We start from the raw sequence: 22942 nt of genomic DNA, 5'->3' as shown, positions 1-22942 counted from the left end.
TAACATTGAATTTAACCTAACATTTTTGAACAACGAATTTAACTTAACATTTTTTAACATTGAATTGAATTTAAAACATGAAAGGTACACGGTGGCCGTGCCACTGCCATTTATAAACATACATCTTGCAAACAACTCTGAGCTAACAATTAATAACAACTTATTAAAATAATTCACAGATATGTTTTTATTTCATCATACATAAAAAAGGGACAGTGACTCCTCAAGCATCTGTCGATGGCACACATCCTCCCACATTAGTGAGATGTATCTTCTTTTCAATAACTCCTGACTGACACGATCCAACGTGTGTGACGGAGGAGGAGTCTGGCGCATGGAGTTGTGTTGACAACATAGATGTTTTAGTGAGATTGACAGGTCAACAAACCAATCACACCGCTAGCAAGTTGTTAAGATTGTAGGTAGTAGCATGCTAACATTAGCTAGGGGGCTCACACACCTCGCAAATCCTCTCAGACTTATTTTTCAGTTACAATTAACGTTATTTGACCTTGTACAGTGTCTATTTCTCTTAATTTTTTTTTTTTTTTTTTAAATCTAAGCAAAAAAATGTCAAACTAACAATTTATAGGTACAAACAAGACCAGCTATGGTTTGGTCCTCCATCTTTAATTTTTGATCTTCGCGCTATTTAGACTTGAGCAGAAACGCGATTTGATTGGCTAGTGCCTGTGCATGAAAGGTGCTGTGAGTGAACCGGTGCCCAGCTTGAGAGAGCTCCTGTGGGTAGCTGAATGTCTCGATTGGACTAAAAGATAACGTCTTCTCGATCAATTTATACGTTCGATACAATATGCTGGATTTATGTTAATGTAAATTTAAAGGGAATAAATACAATTCTGATTTGGAAGACATTTAAATTTGTGGGAAAAAAAATGGTTGAATTTTTTTTTATTTTTAGAAATATTAAAAAAAATTATCTTATCAACCAAAGATTTCGCGACCCCCCTGCAGTATCTCCGCGGACCCCCTGGGGGTCGCGGAGCCCCTGTTGAAGACCCCTGCTCTAGACTATCTACAGATGCTCAAATTGTAAACAAAGTGTCTGTTGAAACTCTGTTGGCTGAAATGTATGGTTAAGGTAAGGGCTAGGGGCTGGGTTTGGTTAAGGTGCTGTTCAATGAACAATTAGAAAGACTGAGCTTGAATTTCAACCAACCACCTGTACTGTCTTTGTAGGCTGACTATCCAAATAAAGTGTTAATAAACCAAAAACAATATTACTGGTCAGATAATGAGTAAAAGCATTGAAACTAGTCCATGGCCTAGCAATGGAGTGAGGATCTGTGTGTTTCTGTGTGGGTAGTAGTGTGAAAGAAGACACTCAGCGATTGTGCATTTTACTGTCCTATACTGGCTACCCGTATTTGGATCCATCAGTCCGTTATAGTGTTACACTAGTTGCTCTGTGTGCTGTGTACCCTTGTGGCAGGTAACATGTAGGTAGGTAAGGAAGGTAGGTAGTGTACGCATAATATCTCTCCTTGCTCAGAAGTTAACGTTACTATGTTTTTAGAAGATCACTGCTGACAAGAGTGACACCAGCGGAGTATAATGAAGCATCTGCAGTTTGTTGTTGTTGTTGTTGTTGTTTTGTTTGTTTTTGTCCATGTTTAAATATTCAGATAATTGCAGAGTTACCTTCTACAACTTTGCAAGGTAGCTGTCAAACAGTTAATCTCCTTTCCTATGACTCAATTTGACTGCTTCTCTCAATAATTTTTTCCCCTTTGAGGGAATTATTGTAGGTGCTCGTGGCACTGTACAGATCACTAATTAACCATCCTTCTGATGCCTTAATGTCATTTGTGATCGTGGGGGAATTTGAAGGTGTGATTTTTGTGCTATTAATATTTCTGTTTTGATTATCCTGAAAAACACTACCTTCTAATTAAATCATGACTGTTAAAGAGATGTTTATTCCCCATGCGTTTGCATGTGATGGGAGAGCCATACATCCCGTCACACCATTGAAAAAGCACTCCAGCTGTGATCTAGCAGCCTGTGTGCACGGAAATGCTGTGGTGTACCATGTGATGAGTGATGACAGAGCTTGAAGCAGACCATTGTCACCGTGGATAGGCCTTTTAATGGCTAATTATCTACTCGGCTAGAGGAGGGGGGAAAAAAATCGAAAGCGCTTGATGTGAATAACTGTTCTTTTGCCTCGACCGTCCTCGTCCGCTTGAAAACTGTAATTAAACAGATTTAATATTTTTAAGAATGCTTTGTAAATGGCCTTTGTTTGGCACTTTTTGGGTTGGAGGGGCGGTGATGTGAGTGGTGGCGTAATGAAAATAAAGTGCTTTTTGCCTGACAAGGTCAAGTAGGCTGTGGCATGCTGCCGAGGGCCGGGAGTGACAGGGAGTCAACGAGCGCTTTTGGAACACTCACAATATCATTCTCCGACGAGAGATGAGGTTCAGGGTCTCAGCTTGCCTGCCGCTCATATTCTTGACAGGCGAGCCGTTCACACACTTTCTGCTTTTTTCAGGTTCAATTTGCCATTTTGTGGATTTTTTTTTTCACATACTTTTGTTTTGTTCCGATCTCTGTGTGGATAGCATTTCAAAAAGGGGCTGTCGTAAAAGCTGGAGTCTCTTCTAGATGTCATTGAGCCCTCCTTCTGAAAAAAAGTTTTTTTGATTGATCCAACATTAATATAAAAGGAACGTTTGTAAATGCATCTGAGTTGTTATCACTACACCCAAAGACACTGCAGTAGCATTAGCAACTAAGTGAAAGTGATCCGACGAGTTTTTATTAATATATTGAATGAGGAATATATGACCAGTTTAGTATTATTACATTTGTAATTTAAATTGGCCAATGTACCTCAATAATTTATTTAAATAATTAGAATATTACATTTTTATTTGTGTAAAAGTTCCTCTATTCCCCTCATATTAATACCGGAGCAGTAGCCTGGACATGATTAATGGGCGCCGGCCTAGCAGACGGAGATCAGCTAACATATATGACATTAGCCCAGTGTCTGTGGGTCTGGAGATGCTCCTGAATGATTTATGGAATTGATATTAATCTCTTTCCAGTAAATGCATTACTGAAGTTGGAAACGGAGAGGAATTGATGTTTCTGCGCTAATGCCAAATTAATGTCCTGTTGCTGTTTCAGCAAAGCAAAACACTGCAGCTAAATGGCTTTAACCTCTTAGTGGCCAGAGAGACATGAGTAGGGGAAACAATAATACGCGATCTCTGGTAATACCCTTGTGTTATATTTTTTTCATTATTGTAATTTTCAGGTTGTTATCCTTCATTATGAACCTTACCCTAGCACTAGTATTACTCCAATGGCTCCCCTACACCTACATGCAGCATGTAGGCCAGAAAGGAAGAGAATAGAGTGCTTGATTTGTGGATGTTTCGGTTTCAGACTCTGTGAGAGTGCAGTGCGCAACACCACAGCCTTCTCTGATCATCCCAGTGTGCTAGCCCTGCTGTTTTACATGTGCGTTTAGCCCGTCTGAACCAGATACCTCAGTATGACTAATTTGAGCTGACACAATACACGTCAGTCTGAGAGTCAGGAATATTGAAGTGAGCGTGCTCTCATCAGCACTGAAATGCTACAGGGTATTTGAAATATGACATCTTATTGGAGATGGTCTGTTTCAGTGCGTCGTGAAAACAATCATAAAGGACCTGAGTCCTCGAAAATGTAATGTCTCCTTTGAAACCGCAATCACTAGAAATTACTCAACTTTCACCTTATTTATGAGGTGTGTAATATGACAGTGACTGGCAGAACATTTAAATAATGTCAGACATGCGTCACGCACATACATCTACCAGTGAACAATTTTCTAATGGGTCCTACATGATAGCTACCTCTACATGCTTTTTTCTCCCCCCTAACTTTAATTGAGTGTAATCTATTTTCAAGTCTAACTGCGGGGGTACTTGCAGAGCGTAGACCTCTGCCATGCAATAATCGTGCAACGAAAGTGAAAAAAATAATTGGTGGATCTGCCCTGTGAGTCGGATCCGCTCCAAAATGTATTAGCTTCTTCCTTGCCCCATCCCACACCCCTTCACAAAGTTTCACGAAAAATAAACAGACAAACAGACAAACAAACTGCACCAAAAAGATGAACTTCTTGGTGGAAGTAATGATAACAATAAAAGCCTGCATTTAAGTTCCAACTGTAGAGTAGTGTCAGTGTCATGAAGTCTGATCCGTCTGTGGTTGTGAACAGCTATTTGAGTTCAAACTGTGAGTAGTGTCAGTTTCCCGACGTCTGATCCGCCTGTGTGGTTGTGAACAGCCGATGGTCATGTAAATGTCCCCCATCTTCAGTGGCCTAGTAATAAATTCTTATTGGCTCCGTAAAACACAATATTGGTGTGTTAGCTGTTTATCATAGGTAGGTAGAAAGCATCTTATTTGCATTTAGATGACGTATAATTCAAAGCTCCCTTCAGCTGTGTGTAGATTAGGCCAGTGTGACATGTTGTCATGCGTGTGGGGGGGCCATATATTTCTTGGTTACACCGTAAAGTGTGTTTTTCTTATTTTTCCCTCGATTCAGGAATTTAAGAAAATGACCTCCATTATGCCTAGTTTGATAGTACCGGTACATAATGAACATTTCCTCAAGGCGTCATTAAAATCATATTGATGGTAGATATATTGGTGTCGGGCGCATTATGTAAATGTGTGTAGTATCTTGAATGCAAATGACTGTTAATGCGTGTAATTAGCACTTTGGCTATTTGGATTTTTATCATGCTGTTGTTTGTTTACTAAGTGATATATGTTTGAGTATTCGTAACAATCATTTGTTTTGTTTATTCAGGCTTTTTTTTTTTTTTTTTTTAAGAATGGAAAACAGCAGGCCTAATCTTATCGGTTTACATTAGTATGGGAGACATTTTGATGTTTAGTATCTTTGAGCTATAGGAAAGGCACTGTTGGGCAAACACAAACACACCCACACACCCACACACCCACACACCCACGCACACACGCACGCACGCACGCACACACACACACACACATACACACACACACACACACACACACACACACACACACACATTACTCTAAAAAAAAGGACATGTTCAGGATGTTACCCTGGAGACAGTGGCGGTACAATTTTTTTTTTACCGTAAATCCTCAAATTGTGGCCGGGGCTTGTATTTACTTAGGCTGCACAGCGCACCGGCCTTTATTTGGGGCAGGCTTGTATTAGGGGCAGGCCTTTATTTCTTACTTATCTTCTGTTATAGAATTGTATTATTTAAATAATGGGCATAATTGCAGTAGGCTAATATAATTCATTGCATATGCGTTCAACACTTCCTGCACATCGCGTAGCGCTTTATGTGCGGTGTCAACGTAAAAATAAACATCGGAGTTATGGTCTCCACTGTCAGTCACGGAGGAAAAGATTTCCAAAGCCTTGATTTTAATAATTTTTCTAGACACTCTATTGTGCTTATCGCGGACTGAAAAAATGTATTCAACAAGCTGGTTTGATATCCAGCCTAACTTTCTTTCTACCTCCACCTGCTAGTCGTGGCCTATCGCATTCGTCTCGGGTCAATGTCAAACTTCTTTGCTGTTTTTTCTACCGAATGTTCTTCAGCAATCAGCATACACCATCTCTTTGAATTTAATATCAAAGTTACGTAAGTCTACTACTGCTTTATGATCCCTTCTGGAAAAAGTAACCTAGCCAACTAAAACGTTACAGATAAACAACAGTAGGCTATACGATACGTGCATTTAGGCTAAACAGTAACAAATTCGCCTAGTAGTCCTTTTTATTGCAAACAGCCCATTAAATTAGCCAACAATATTATAAAATATAATATTAAACATGAGGAGAACATGTATTTGTGAAATGCATTCAATTTGATTGTGATGTCTACTTTGAGCCGAAGGACTGATGCTGGTAGGCTACAGTAATATAGGCTACTTTATTTTACCCCCGGCTTGTATTCGGGGCCCAGCCTTTACTTTGCCTGGCTGAGGTTTGTAAAAGACCATAAGGATTGAACCAAAGCCGACTGGAGGGTCTCCTGGTTCGTCTTCTCTGATGAGTCCAATTTTCAGCTTTGCCCAACACATGGTCGTCTGATGGTTAGACGGAGACCTGGAGAGGCCTACAAGCCACAGAGTCTTGCACCTACTGTGAAATTGGACTCATCAGAGAAGACGAACTAGGAGACCCTCCAGTCGGCTTTGGTTCAATCCTTATGGTCTTTTACAAACCTCAGCCAGGCAAAGTACAACGTTGTCCCGGAAGAAAAACTTGCTTCCTTTTGCTCTGACAATGTTCCCCAACTCTGAGAAGTGTTTTTTCCAGCAGGGCAATGCTCCATGCCACACAGCCAGGCCAGTAAAGGTGTGGATGGAGTATTACTAGATCAGGACCCTGTCATGGCCAGCCCAATTTCGAGACCTGAATCCCATAAAAAAAACTCTGAAATGTGATCAAGAGGAAGATGGATGGTCACAAGCCATGAAAAGAAGCCGAGCTACTTGAATTCTTGCGCCAGGAGTAGCATAAAGTCACCCAACGGCAATGTGAAAGACTGGTGGAGAGCATGCCAAGACACATGAAAGTTGTGATTTTAAATCAAGGTTATTCCACCAAATATTGATTTCTGAACTCTTCCTAAGTTAAAGCATTAGTATTGTGTAGTTTAAAAATGAATATGAGCTTGTTTTCTTTGCATTATTCGAGATCTGAAGACACTGCATCTTTTTTGCTATTTTGACCAATTGTCATTTTTCTGCAAATAAATGATCTAAATGACAATATTTTTATTTGAAATTTGGTAGGAATGTTGCCAGTAGGTTATAGAATAAAACAAAAATGTACATTTTACTTTAACACATACCAATAAATAGTAAAACCAGAGAAACTGATAATTTTGAAGTGGTCTCTTAATTTTTTCCGCGGCTGTATATAAACATTCTACCGAATTGGTGCAAAGTCAGGTCGAAAATATTTTGATTTTTTTTTATATTTTATTCCCAAAACTTTGTCCATATGTATATTGTACCATATCTACAGTACACATATCTAGTAAAAGAACAGTCAATTTTTATATTGTATTTTCAGAATGTGTTGGAATGTTTTTTTTCTCTTCCAAAAATTGTCACTACCGAAACATCACATTTACTATGGTAAAAAAATATTATTATTGATCTGTTCAGATTGTTTTTCCTTCCCTTCTCTGAAGAGTATTTTTACAAATAATTCTTGAAGGTTTTCACAATGAAATCCATAAAAATTTAATTTTTACCAAATTTTCAAGTTCAATTTATTCAATTCATCAAAATCTAAGTGCAATATTTCTTTGTAAAATGTAAAATACTGATCATATTGATTCCAGAGTTGTTGATTGATGAAATTGAACATACATTAATTCAATCAGTATCATAACATTTTAGTTGATTACTCAATATACTGTACTTCATTTTTTACAAAACATCCAGTGTTTCGGTAGTGCTGCACTGTTTCGGTAGTGACTGCACTGTTGGATGGATGTTCATTTAGTCCTTTAGTCCACACAACACATTTATTTAAAAATTATGGGATTGAACTACTTACCATTCAATTTTGTCACTACCGAAATCATCAGGTCACTACCATATGTTTCAGTAGTGATAGCTTATTTATGTAAAAATTAAACCCACAATAAATCTAAATATTCCAAGTTCTGTTTAAACCCAATCATAAAGATCTTTGATTAGATCATTGAAAAAAAATTTAAAAAATTGAAAAAGTGTTATTTACAGGCATTGAAATTTAGATGTCAGGGTTGGGGACAGCTACTTCCCAATAGAAAGTACCCTATAAATCATGATTTTGTATATATTTAGCTTATCACTATCTCATTTAATGCTTTGGGTTTATATAGACCATAACATTTTCTTAGTAAATATCTAAACCCATTTTAACACATCAATTGTTTTATCGCGTGATTAACGTGATGTTTAAAAAAAAAAAAAAATCTTTTTTAGATTAAAGTTCTTTTTGGCCTCGCAAACTGTGTAGTAGGCTAACGTAACGTTGGAGTGAATGGTGAGTGCAATACGGCAAAATGGATGATAAAAAGCTTTTGAATAGAAAGAAGCGACCTTCACTGTTGTCTGAAAATGTCAACAGGCAGCTGGCTGAAAGCTCAGAAGAAGTAGGCTTACCTTGTATTGGTAACCTGACTGTTACGGTTAATTGTTTTTGAAATAAGAGGCCTGACTTCTATGTTCATAGCAAAATTGAAAAAAAGAAAATATTAAGCCATGGTTTAAATGCACTAGAGGCTGAGTCCTTGTTTATCTGAAATGTGGGCTTTATAATTTTATTTTGTACCACCCTTTTTGGCAATGTTGTTTTTCAATAAAATAAAACTTTGCATAAAGCAAGCCAGTCCACTTTTCCATGTTGATAAGAGCATTAAAATAAAATAAAAATGATGGAAAAAAAATTGAAGGGACATTTAAAATAGATAAAAATTTGCGATTAATCGCGATTCATTTTGAGTTAACTATGACAAAAATGCAATTAATCACGATTAAATATCTTAACCGTTTGACAGCACTAATATATGTATATATATATATTGTTTGATGTGTATAATATACTGTATATATATATATATAAATATATATTGTCTTACATATTCAATAAAAGTCTATCATCAGCACCCATCACCAAGCTCATGCGCTCAGCAAGGTGACAAATGTCGGACATATTGTAGAAAAGAGGCATCTGTAAAATTACAGCCTCTTTTCAAACAAACCAAAAAAAAAAAACACCTTCCCGATATTCACACTTTCAAGGACAGAAAGCCATTGGAACGGTATTGCCATCAACATATCTGTCCATTTGTTTAGTGCAAAATAAAATGGAGGCCTGGGCATAATTTTTAATCAGATTGTGTTGTTTGTGTTGCGGGGTGGTATATTAGTTTCATATATCGTCTGGTTGATATCAACCGTATTTATGTGCTCTGTTAACAGAATGGTTTTCAGCGTTATTGCACTCAGTGATCTCATCGGTGGCGAGATTATGACCGTATGAACTGGGGGGGAATTACTTACAAAATGTGTGTATGTGTGTTTGTCTGAGTGTGTGTGTGTGTGTGTGTGTGTGTGTGTGTGTGTGTGGGGGGGGGGGGTGCAGGCAGGGTACCGGCACAGCTGAACAGAGCGCACCCAGAGAAAATAAGAAATGTCAGAGCAAAGAGGTGTCATCAGTCTAGGCCTCTTATTAATTGTGCTGTTTTGCTTGGTGCAAACGTGTCTCTTTATCTCTCCTCCCCAGCTTCCGTGGGCAGGATTATGCAGTTCTGTGAAATGAATGCCGCCTGCTGAATGTAGCCATCTCTCCGTGACCACCAGATGATTGTTATCTTGTGTCCTGTCTTTTGTGATGTATGGTAGGATTAAAGTATTAGCTAGGTGCACATCGGAACTTCAGTGGTGGCCAGCCTTACCAACCTGGGTCTCTAAAGGCAGTCGGTTTTTGGTGGTTATTCAGGTGGTCATTTGTAACAAGTGATATTTTTCCATAGTCTCATAGATTATCCAGATCGTGATGGCCATGCTGAGTGGATGGTTTATGTCACAGTAAGCTCGGGGATCCTCTCTCTACTGAGGCATTTAAAATAGTGATCAAGGGTGAGACTGTAGATTGTGGTCACTCCAGCACACAGTAGCGTACTAAAAAGCATTTTCTGGTATTCTATCACAGACACAGATTCATAAAGCATGATAACCATGGCCATATAATAACATTGTGGAATGTGTTGCAGTGTTGGAGTTTATAACTAGAAAGTTTGTTTTGCTATCAAATATGCATACACTGATGTTCTTAGAATTTGTGCATATTTTTATGGTTTTAGTTTAACACAATGTTACATTCTTTAGACAACCATTGGGCACTGTTATTGTCTGCACACAAGGCATGTGTCCTCCACAAGCACATGTTTGTCTTTCCTGGCCTATATCTTGGAATATCTTGCCACGTCTTAGCGTAGAGGTTGCTGTCCCAAGCATTTCACTACACATTACATTTTTCTCGTGTCATGGTGTAAGGGTGACAGTGCCACTGCCCTGCCTGAGCTAGGCTCTCTGTTGTTTGACGGATAGTCTTGGACTTTTGATGATCATTAGCAGCAGCTGCTTTAATGGCAAAGACCTGAAGCTAGCACTAACCGCTTTGCAGCTAGTCATCAAGATAAGGCAATGCATCCAGATGTTTTCAGGGGTTCTGGGGCCCTCTGCCCATCTTATGCAAACTCCTTTGGGGCTAGTGTCAATAACTGTGACACTAGCCCTGAGGACATTTTTTTTCTGCCCTGAAGAAATGTCTATTCTTGATGGGGATGTGAGACTAAGGCCCTGTCCCATTACTACCACTTCACCCTAGCACTTCACCCTTCCACTTCGTTTGCGCGTTTGCGTGAAGGGGTAGGGTGTCCCAATTCTTTTGGACCGAAGGGGAAGTGTTGTTCAACCCTTCAAACGACCCCTTCAAACGGAGTGTGATCAGAACCGGACTTCGGTTGAAGGGAAAGATTACATTTCCCAGGATGCCTTGCGATCACCTTGGTTACCAACGGACTCCAAAAAAATTAAGAAAGATGGCTGCCAGTGCAGAAAAAGAAGTTTACAAATCTATGGATATCTTCGCAAATAACTATTAAAAAATGTGAAACACATTGGGATATTTAGCCGATCATTATGCAGAATAATATTCCTTACAGTTGAGTAGAATATGATTGTTAGAAAAAGATCGCTATTTTCACAAATGAACGTCTGTCTATGCTGCTGAGAGTAGCCGAGTAACGTTAACGTTAGGATGTAAAAAAACGCTAATTATGACATGTGGGTATATATGTTTGCCAAAACCTGAGAACCTGAAAACATGACGTGTGTTCAAATTCGCAAACATAGGAACACTGTTTGCATTGCGTTTTTGGTGAAACGTAGCCTACAGTGGAGCTGGATATGAGTGATCGAGTGTGTCCCATTTCTCAGGTAAAGACTTAAATCCCTTAACACTTCTCACTCCGTTGTCAAGGGGCCCTCCGCAGTGAAGTTCACTTCGATGAAGTGGTAGGGTGAAGGGAAGATGAATGGGACGGGGCCTAAGGGCCCTATCTTGCACCCAGCGCAATTGACATTGTCACCGACGCATGTATCATTCCTATCTTGCACCCGGCGCACAGCGGGATTATCCCTCCAGAGGCGCGCGTCGAAATGAACTTGCGCCGACATGGGCGGGGGCGGAACAGAGAAGGCGTTTCTCTGGCACAAGTGGTATTTTGCAGTTTCAAAACAACGCTGTGTGCCGTGCGCCATTGACCAGAAAAAAGCTGGTCTAATGTCAGAGGCGCAATGTCTAAAGTCTGTGGCGGGTATTCAGAACGCTATTTTAGGGACGGGTGCTTGGCTGCGCAGTAGCCTACACTTTACTTCTCTCGTCTACACGAGAGATTTACACCAATTTTTTGGCAAGCCATATATAATTACAAGGAAAATAAAGTATTTACCACATGAGGAAATCATTGTGATATCCATATCCAAGATATTTTAAAAATACGCATACATCTAGCGTACACATTGACCCAAATGATTCAGGTTAATTGTAATGGCAGTGTTGTACCCGATTCAGCACCCTCCGCGGCAGATGCACCCCCTCGATATTTAGTCTTGTGAAACGCCGTGTCAAATACATTCAACTTGCTCAAAGGAAAATTAAGTTAATTCATTTTGTAGTCATGGCTGGGGTAGGCTCAGTGGTGTAGTCCAGGGTAGGGCTGCAACTATCGAATATTTTTGTAATCGAGTATTCTATCAAGAATTCATCGATTAATCGAGTAATCGGATTAAAGTAATTTTGCGTTTTCAACAACGTCATGTCAATAGTGACTCGCATTATTAGCCGCCATGCTAACGTAGCCGCCATGCTAACGTATCCGACCGACTAGCATCGCGCAGTTGCCGCGATCGCGTTATCAAAACCTCCAAAATGTCATCAAAGTAACTAACCCTATTGCATTCAAATTATAAGCATTATAGTGCTGTTTTGGGAGTAATGTTCGTGTGTGTTTCTGTGTGTGCTTGCTATGATAAATGCTGCTCACTGGTTTGCGTTGCAAACTTTAGACTGCTGCCATGGAAACACCATGCGAGCGTTATAGAGACAATGGCCCCTAATACATTCGTCAATGTAAAGCGTTTACATCGCGTCTGTTCCGATAGAAACTCGCGAAAGTGTTACAATTGCCTCATGTAGGACTGGTTTAGATGTGATCTGTTCGTTTTTCCGCCGATCGTCTCAGCCTTTCGAGAGAGGTGGTTTACCACGATCGTTCAGCTCAGAAAAGGGCGTCTCAAATCAGGCCGTTGTGCCATGGGGGAGGCGGTGACAGGTAGGTCTACAATTTTTTATCATTGTAATAAAACGCAATTTGGTACACCATTTTAATATGGTAATATAGCCTACTGTTTTTTGCAAAATGAAAGAAAGCATATTAAGGAAACGCCGACTCGAGCCTATTAATTCCGAAATTTCACCACATTGTAGGCTACATACTGTAACAACCCCAACACTTGCCTGCTTCCCTTGCAAATCAAAGTTTTCCGACTATTTTTCTTACCTTCTTTCTTAGCTGTTGATATTACTGAGCTAGAAGTTTAACTTGTTCTGAACATCTCGCGCTGCCAATGCCCAATGTCACTTCTGAGTCAAATCACTCCATCATCTCTTTGAAATTCCTTATTCCACGAGTGGTAGGCTACAATGACTGGCTGTTTTAAAATATAACTAATAGCCTAACGAAACAAAATTACCCAGGCAGTTTCATCTTCGAGACGTTAAGGCTTCTTCCAATACTAACAGCTGACTCATAGCTTGCAGGTTTGCGGCGCTTTAAGGAGACGCGACATTTGAGGGATCGACACTTAATTTAAACCTTTTTTGCTTCCGTTAGTGTGTGTGTGTGTGTGTGTGTGTGTGTGTGTGTGTGATAGAGACAGAGAGGACTCAGCAAAACATCGGAAAACACAGTGTCTCGTAAGCCTTAAGCTATCAATCACCCCCACAATGATAGGGCCAATAGTTTTCCGCGTCAAAAAAAAGCAAATTCCGTGTCACGTTTTTGGTAATTCCGTGATTCCGCGTCAAAAAAATAAAAACAGCCGTATAATGCCTTTCCGCATGTTAACTGTATGAAAAACTCTGTTGATAGGGATGTTGCCTAGCAACGCTGTTTGCGTGCGTGCAGCACCCTCAGTTAAGATACTGTCGAGTTCAGTTTGTCGCCAAGTAGTTGACCATACTGTGCCTTATACATTTCCAATGCTTAAATCATCATTGTTCGACCTGTATGTGAGGCATTATGTGCATACTTAATGAAAGAAAGGGTTTTCATGAAGTTGCTACTGTGATAGATCGTGTAAAAATACCAAATTTTGGGCTACCTGCTCGTGCTATTAGTAGTGATTAGCATGATGCTAAGCGGAGATTTAGCTATGTTCTGTTTCTTATGTTGATACGCTGTAATAAAGATGGGTTCAATCCTGTTAAGATTTCGACTGGATGAGATATGAATGAGATCCATGTTGCCTCGTGTAATGTCCACTATTATATGTATCTAGTAATATTAGTTGTGTAATTGTTATTGTGTAGCAATAACTCATGGTAATGTAATTCAGTGCAGTGCTAATTAGTCCCCATAAATGAGACTGCTTTGGTAACTCAGTGAATAATACGTGCCCTTCTTAGATTGTTGTTTGCCAGCCATCAACACAACAGAAGACTTAACATTTTTTTGTTTTTAATGCGATTGGGAAGATGACCAAATTAACGTGACTACCGTTGAAAAGGGGGGCGTGGCCGGAGCAGAGTTCAGCGCAGACGTGACATTTTCTGACTGCTTTTGTTCTTTAATTAATGTTTGTTCATTGTTGTTGCGATCGTTGTTGTGTTTATTTGAAAGAAATTCAGTCTTACAGGGTAAAATACAGGGGGTTTTGGGCGATTTTGATGCACAAAATTATGTTTCCGTTTGAAAAGTTGCAATTCCGTTTTCAGTGGTCCATTCCATTTCAGATGGTCCATTCCGCGTATTCCGTCCGTTTTCCGTTTTCGCGGAAAACTATTGGCCCTACAATGAAATATGCCATTACAGTCGCGACAAACTTCTTGGCATTGTGGTGTGCCCAAAACGCAAGCTATAAACGTAGCCATCCTAATGTAACCAAAATATACCTCTGCTGATATGCCTAACCTTCGTTCTATTTAGAATTTGTCTTAGCACTATGCAGGAATAAAATAGCATCTACAGTGTCAGGATTCAGGCGAGAGCGCCTGGCTTCTATAACGCGCCCTGCTGCACTGAAGGAGCGCTCACTCGCAGCACTTGTCGCTGGAACGCATAGAATTCGTTTTGCAAGGTGCTGTAGTCGTGGGAACGACTGGCCTTGTTTCTCCCAAAAGGAAAGTACATTTTCCTCTGCTGATCCCGCGTCTATATGGAAGTTTGTAGAGAGAATGCGAGGGAGTAAAATGCTCCGCTGTGCTGTTACAGCACATAAACGTTTGTCGCTACATCCAAACTGCGTCACCGTTGTCCCTCCCTGTATCTGCTCCAGCCGCACCATTTTACTTGCAATGTGAATCATTTAATTTAAATATGCTTATTGCCATTTGTTGCACCTTAATCATTTTCTACAAACATGATATGCCTATGTATGGTGTAGTCGACTGAGACTCTATTCACTACTGCACAAAAACTAGACACGTTTGTAAAACTAGACGTTTGCAATGAAGTAGGTAAAACAACTTTCGCCAATATCTCCGTAAGGGAGATGGGTTGTGTGCTCAAATTTCCTGGGATCAAAGAAGACGTTAGTATTCATGTGCAAACTAAAAATCACGTATCAGGATTGCTGCGCATGCAAGTTATTTCGGGTGTCTCAACTGTAACTAATACCACTGTCATATAATTGAGTTCAGTAAAAGACGGAGCAAACACAGTTTTCTACCATTGTTGAAACACATCCACGTGTAGACTCGTTTTCTTTCCATCTGAGAGTGGTTATTCAAAGAAAATATTAAGAACTATATGCTGATAGAAAGAAGGGAACTTTAAGCCACTACACTGCCTGTGCACGATGCGGATCCACGTTGATGTTGTTAGTAAACAAACCAGGTGGGAGCACATCTCCGTGGTCTTTGCGCATGCCCGAGGCAATGTAAACGGTTCACATTTTGCACATGTAAACACGTAACGACAAGAGCCGTTTCCCTTGAAAATGTTCACACCTACACGCGAATACGATACGATAAACTGTTCTGATCACATTGGCACATGTATTAGGGCCTAATGTAGGCTACCAGTACTTTGGGTTTAGGGACAGTTGCAGCCTGAAATAATTTAGTTATAATAAGCAATTGGCTGTTATTCCTGACAAAAGAAAATTTTTTTAATCCAACACTTTAATTGGGTCAAAACTCAGCAGCTGTGTGTATGTGACCGCGCGTGCGGGAGGAGAGACGTGCATGACATGAGATCTTGGTGCATTTGTACTCGCTCTGCTACTTACTGTAACATCATGCCTAGCATCACTATGACTCATTGTATAGTCTACAAATAACCTCACACACCGTAAATTCAAACTTACGCTTGTGTCCATAGTATCTAGCAATCGTAAATCAGCTAGCGTCAACATTTACGTTACATTGAAGTGGCTCCGCATGGTGAACTGTTAACGTTAATGAGTTAAAGAACTGTATTTGCTAGTTCTAGGTTGCTTGGTTGTATCGCTTGGGCAGTGACTGTTAGAACACCCACGATTACCAAAGCAGTATTCTTATCTCTATTTAATTCATCAATTTCCATTACATGACAATGCGTACGATCGTACAATATGTGTGTTCAATGAGAATAGCCTGGGCAAATCAGCACTGCACTGAATTACATCAACATGAGTTATTGCTACATGATAACAATTACACAACTAATATTAATAGAAAGTGGACAAATTTCCGCTTAGCCCGCTATCGCTACTATAACGTACCCTGCACTTCATGAAACTACGTACTATCATAAGGTAGGCACACAATGCCTAAAATAGTACTTTACCATACTGTGACAAATAAGTTTTGAGTGCTTACTTCATTATTGTTCTTACGTGTATGTGAATCTTGTGTGCTTAACTAAACTGCTCACTACCATACTGAAACCTAGACTGACGGAGCTGCTTTCTACAGAGAACGTAAATCTTTGAATGCGCGCGCACGTCAATAATAAAAGTCCGTATGAAATGGTGACACCAGAGCATGATATGAACTAAACGAACCCTTGAGGCAAAAAAAAATCCTCGATCATTTTTTGTAATCGAGTTACTCGAGTAACTCGAGTAATCGTTGCAGCCCTAGTCCAGGGTATACGCAGATATACGGAGTATACCCACTTATTTTTCAGTCAGCATTGCGTGTACCCACTTCTTAAAACAGGCGTTAATCCTGTGCTGTATGGGCTGCTTAAAAATAAATAAAGAGTATACCCACTTCTCCAGGGACCACTACACCACCGGGTAGGCTATATATTTCCACAGAACAAAAAGGTGTTCTTTTGCGTTCGCTATTATCCGAGGTTTTTGGAAGAAAAACATCGGTTGTTTGTACTCTTTAGAACAGTTCTAAAGACTGTAATCACTTGTGTTCTTCTCTTCCATCTCTTTCACAAATAATGAAATCGTAGTATAGTATTTTTCCCTGCGTTTGTTTAGGCGAACTGCTTACCTTTCCGATCAAGCGAGTGGTGCGCGCTCCCTCGAGGGGGTGCGTCTGCCGCGGAGGGTGCTGAATCGGGTACAGAAGTATGGGTTCCCTGGCGTCCTTGGTGCTGACTGCACCCATATTCACATACGTGCCCCCCCAGTGTTTTACACAACATTGCCATGAATCATGGATATGTCAATGACATAAATGAGGATGGATAAGAGGACTTTAGAAGACGTGAGGTTGAACTGCATGTGCCGATGGGTGCAATATTATTACCAGGCATACATAACCTAGTGATTCAGTGAGGGTGAACCCAAAACATCGGATAGTATGTTTTTGTGACTTTTATTTCAAATATGTTGCCACCAAAAAACGAATGCTAGTAACTGAAAAAATAGAAAACGAGAAATGAAAGGTAGAAACATTTCTCCAAACAAGCATGGGAAAATATTGCCGTGATTGTTTCTGGTAACACACGTTCTGGTGGCCTCACGGTCTTCCTCCAGGTAATTCCGCCATTATAATAACAAGTCGCTATGGAATATGCGCTCCTCGCTCTTAAAGGGTATGTGAGATGACGCTCTGATTGGTTTATTGCATATTACGCCCAAACCACACCTATGGCTGAGTAACCTCCTTTGGACCAACCCATTTGACATTTGCGCTGAGCGCAAGTGTGTTTTTTCCGCCGTTATAACGCCCGACTCACATTGTTGCGTTGGAAGGCGTTGATGCGTCAGGGTTAACGCATCCCCATTCACTTTGAATGGGGTGACGTCATCCTTTGCCGAACTGAATTGTGGCTCCGTTTGGTTTGCGTGCGTTGCGTTCCCTGCTTTGCATGCGGCAAGAGTTGAAGAATGTTGAACTTTTCGAGAGGCAAAGCATGCGTCAGCCAATCAAATTCCCTTTCATGCATAACTGACAGCACAGGCGCTAGCCAATCATATTCCGTATATGCTCACGTCTACACAGCGGCAAGCTCAAAAAAAAAAATGGCTGACCAAACTCCGTAGATGGTCGTATTTGTACCTACAAGTTGGTTGTTTGACTTTTTTTTGGTTAGATTTTTTAAAAGTTACCGAGAAATAGACACTGTACAATGTAAAAACCCCTTTATTGTACCTGAAAAATACGTATCATAGGATTTGCGAGGTGTCTTAGCACCCTATCTAATAATAGCATGCTACTACTCACAGGGTAAAGCTTGCTAGTGACGTGAATGGTTTGTTGACCTGTCCATCTCGCTATAACGTCTCCGGTATCAGCAGAACCCTATGCGCCAGACTCCTCCTCCACCGTCCGTTGCATCAACGCCTTCCAACGCAACAATGTGAGTTGGGCGTAATAGCAAATGCGCCATAGAGCCGCCCACACAGCTACTTGCGTTTGGCGCTGTCCTACTTGCGTTTCTGATCGTTAAAATAGGGCCCTAAAGGCGGCTGCTTGGTTCAGCGTTGGGGGTTAACGGTTGCGCAAAATTTACTCAGTGCAGTTCATGCTCCCAAAGGTTGCGCGTGTTGTCATGAGCCTGCCATTTGCTTGGCAGATAGAAAGCTGTTTCCCTAACAGAAAGTCTGAAGCTTGAAGTTCTTTTCAAACCTTTGCTTGGGTAGCACTGTTAAACTGAGCAGACATGCAGACTACACTTGAGTAATCTCATCACGTAACATTCGTTTTCTAAAAACAATCACATAGTATTGCATGTTTTACTGTGGTAGAAAATACGTTAGCTTAATGCTAACGTATATGGAAAATCCTATAGACACCGCGCTAGGTATTAGCATCAAGTAATTCACGTTAATGTTTTTGTATGAGCCTGACATTTGCTCTGCAGATAGATAACAGGTTCCCTAGCAGAAAGTCTGAAGCTTGAAGTTCTTTTCAAACCTTTACTTGGGAAGCACTGTAAAACTGAGTAGACATGCAGAATATTTTAGTAACCTCATCTCGTATCATTCGTTGATAGAATGCAGGCTGCGAGGCTCGCGTAAGGGCTTACGTAAAAAATGACGCAAGTCTAGAAAAAGGGGCCGACGCACGCAAGACGTAAGAAGTCGCGCAAGGGTCGCGCAAGGGGCTTGCGCGGCCTCTTGCGCTTACGTAAGGAAGCATGAATCAGCCTTAAGTGTCCTTTCAAAGTCAGATCATCGATACCAACATCAGCCAATGGCTGTCATAATATGTTTAATGTTACCTCCACTCTGGACCCTTTTAATGAGCTTAAACGTTTCTAGTGTCACATATGAAACCCACAACCTGCCCTACAGATTAAATTTTTTATCTCGTCTGTTGAAGGAAGTGTTTCATGTTGTGGGTAGTAGTGCGCTCGACATCATTGATAAATCATTGATCTCAGGAGTTGTTTTTAAACATACAGTGGTCCAACCTTTGCTAAAGAAGCCTAACCTGGATCCTGATTTTTCTCCAGTTATCTCTAAACTCCTATTTCTATACTAAACACAAATGCTTTTATACACTGGTTTTACCTGCATGTTAACTTGGTGATACATTCTTTTAGCTACACTTAGCCCAGTCTGAGGTCTGGCATGCCCGATGTGCGTGTACATGTACAGTTTATATGTTCCGTCAACCATGGCATTATGTTTAAATAACCACACAAATTCAATGTCTTGTCATATAAATGTTCCGTTTATTTAGTTTATAATCATACCTCATATTATCATATTGCATAGCGTTTGTCTTACTGTTCAAGTATTGTCTTGCGTGCGTCTGTTTGTTAGTAAGATTATTGCGCGATTAAGCGCCAGTTTTAGAACTAGCGGGTTAACCCGAAGTATGAGTATTTGGCTGATGTATTATGTGCCGACTGTGGTCACTGTAGCCTTAACTACCATGGTGTAGAGTAAACTGTCTTGCCCAGCTGTTTGGGGACATTGTTGCTGGCTGTTACGCCCGACTCACATTGTTGCGTTGGAAGGCGTTGATGCGTCAGGGTTAACGCATCTCCATTCACTTTGCATGGGGTGACGTCATCCTTTGCAGAACTGAATTGTGGCTCCGTTTGGTTCGCGTACGTTGCGTTTCATGCTTTGCTCGCGACAAGAGTTGAAGAAGGTTCAACTTTTCGACAGGCAATGCATGCGTCAGCCAATCATATTGCCTTTCATGCATAACTGACAGCACAGGCACTAGCCAATCATATCCCGTATATATGCTCACGTCTACAGAGCGGCAAACTCAAAAAAAAAAAAAAGATGGCTGCCAAGCTCCGTAGATGGTCGTATTTCTACCTACAAGTTGGTTGTTTGACTTCTTTTTGGTTAGATTTTTTAAAAGTTACCGAGAAATAGACACTGTACAATGTAAAAACCCCTTTATTGTAACTGAGAAATACGTATCATAGGATTTGCGAGGTGTCTGACTACACTGTCTAATGATGGGTTAGGGTTAGCATGCTTGCTAGTGACGTGGTTGGTTTGTTGACCTGTCAATCTCACTATAACGTCTCCGTTATCAACAGAACCCCATGCGTCAGACTCCTCCTCCACTGTCCGTTGCCTTCCAACGCAACAATGTGAGTCGGGCGTTATGAGCCGATTGATTTGTTAATCAATGGCTGCTGTGAGCAGGGGCGGCCTTTCCTACAGGCGGGTTAGGCGGCCGCCTAGAGCGCCATCTAGAGGGGGAGCGCCAAATAATGCGCCCGAAAAAGAAAAAAAAAACACAATTTTTTTTTTTCCCGGACGCATAAATTGGCGCTCCTTCTATATCTCCAACCAATATTTTGACATAAAAACATAATTCTAACTTTAGGGTAAAATGAGCCAAAACTCGAAAACGGAGGGCTATGTTCTTCATTGGTGTTGTTAGATCATGCTAGCATAGCGAGACATTTGGTGCGAATGTGTGTGTATCCTCTGAAGAGGCTTAACCCCAACGGCGTGCATGACTAGACGGTCTGGATCACAGAATTCATCGATATATCTCTTTACCGTCGGAAAGACAGGTGAAAGTTATGATATTACAACCCCGCAAGGTGCAGGGAAGTCGACTTATGATGTACAATACACATTAAGGGTTGCTACAATATGTTATCATGAAAACACTAATGATGAACACAGTATTTCAGAGATCAAACTGATTTTGGAGAAACAGTGAGCAGATAAACAACACGTGGGAAAACATTAATACAACTTCTTCAGGGGGTTATCAAACATTATTGTGAATGAGAACATGTACATGGATTTATGGGAACAGCCGCTCGACAGGTCCTCGTCTGTTGCAACTAATTACAAATCAAACTTCTTCAAACAATATCACATAGGCCTATGCGCAAAGTAACGTATTCTTTTAACGACATTGAAGCAAGGAAATACATTTCGCCACAAAGCTAAATTTAACAAATAATGATAATACTGACTGTAACATGCCGGCATAGTCGCCCCATAATGCCGTGCGGCGGGCGCATACTTTTCTATGTGTGATAATGCACTAAGGATGTACCTGTTCCTTACTGTTCTTATTGCCTGTCGTTGTTTTGTGTTGGGACTGAGTTTATACAGGTGTGTGACGGTAACACAGTCTATTTGCTGCGATCGTTGTGTTTATGTGAAATAATTGCAGTCTTACAAAATAGCGTTTGAAAGTTGCAATGGGGGGGGGGGGGGGGGGGCCTAATGTGCTAGGGCCGCCCCTGGCTGTGAGCCACAGTTGTTGGTGCCTGTGCCGATGACACACCTGCTGATTAGATTGGTTTGAGCCAATAAGAGGTTTTTGTCTAGGCTACTTTAACTGGCCTTTTCTTTTGTTCGTGAGAGTTTTCCTGTTTAATAAGACGTTAGTCTTAGGAGCTTTCACTGATCAGCTAAGATGGTCCTTTTTATGTAGTTGACGTGCTTGTTTGTATGGTGGCTATGCTGCCCATGTATTGTCCTTTTGCAACGTTGTGATTATTTATGTAATATGTTCATTGATGTATAGCCTTATGGGCCTAAGGATGCGGAAATAAAACCTCCTCTGTCCAACATCTTCTACATCCTGAGTCCTCCATGAGTTTACATCTAGCTCTAACGCGACGGCTATCTTAAATCTTTTACAGTGCTATTAATGTAAATTGATTAACCTCGACTGGAAAGCACTTTGTTACAATTCCTGTTGTTTTTAAATGTGATATGTAAATAAATATGGCTTGACTTGTGACTTGACTTTCAATTGTCAGAGGCACCAGGATAATGTGACCTGTGAGAGGCAGGCCTGATGTGTCAGATTTGGACATGTACTTGACTTGTTGTTAATAATATTCCATGTGTGTGAAGGAACCAGGGTGGGAAACTTACATATTTTTTAGGGGGCAATTTTTGTCCATTTTTTCCAGGGGCATTTCACAAAAATTGGGGGCACTTTTAGAAACTTGTGAAAAACATTTAACCTTTGTTCAAAATAATAAACACACTTATTTAGGCTTAAAGCAGCAATACGGAATTCTGTTCCAAAACTAGTACGCTAACTACCTAAAAGGCATGCCAAAACCTTGTAACCACCACCAACAGCCCAGCTGACACTGATAGAAGCTTGCCAACACACTAACTGGTGTCTTTTTGCAGTATACCTGGCATGTCATGCATGTGAAAGCCTTTCTTCCATTTTTGCAGGGTGTTCCAGCCCGTTACACAGAACTACATTGGGCATATCTTGGATGGCTAGTGGGAAAGACACAGGTCTTGATCTGTCCTTCACATGACCATATGCGATCAAAATGAATTAGAGGATGGTACCAAAACTAGTTGCCTATAAAACCGTCAAAAAGTGTCAAATTGTTGTATAGTGTTACTTTAAAGTATATGAACAATTGTCATCAAATGGCAATAATAAGACTATTAGGCATTAGTCTACAAATTCAAAGGGCCTGATTTACTAAGATTGCGACCGCAGCTTAATCTGCGGTTGCACATTAACGCACAGTGTTTTTGCGCATTTTCCGTGGTATTTATCAAACCAGATCCGTGCTGGGCAATCATTATTTAGCGCACCGTTAAAAGACGGGAGAAATCGCCTGCAATTTACTGCCACCATGGAGATAGATATATTGGAGGAGATAGATATATTGGTTCACGTTCGCTCAATCACTGAACCTGATTCAATGTTATGTTGTTGTTCTGCCCGCCATCACCTACAGCG

General features: G+C 40.6%; 1 protein-coding gene across 1 annotated transcript in view; it reads left to right on the top strand.

Moving 5' to 3' along the window:
• agbl4 (AGBL carboxypeptidase 4) overlaps positions 1 to 22942 on the top strand; it is a gene marked incomplete at both ends in the record, with an annotated part of 551901 nt that overhangs the window by 1864 nt on the left and 527095 nt on the right. The window lies entirely within an intron of this gene.

Source organism: Sprattus sprattus (genome assembly GCF_963457725.1).
Source record: "Sprattus sprattus genome assembly, chromosome: 2".
Lineage (NCBI taxonomy): Eukaryota > Metazoa > Chordata > Actinopteri > Clupeiformes > Clupeidae > Sprattus > Sprattus sprattus.
The sequence above is the reverse complement of the archived record's forward strand: the minus strand, read 5'-3'. Positions and strand labels throughout refer to the sequence as shown.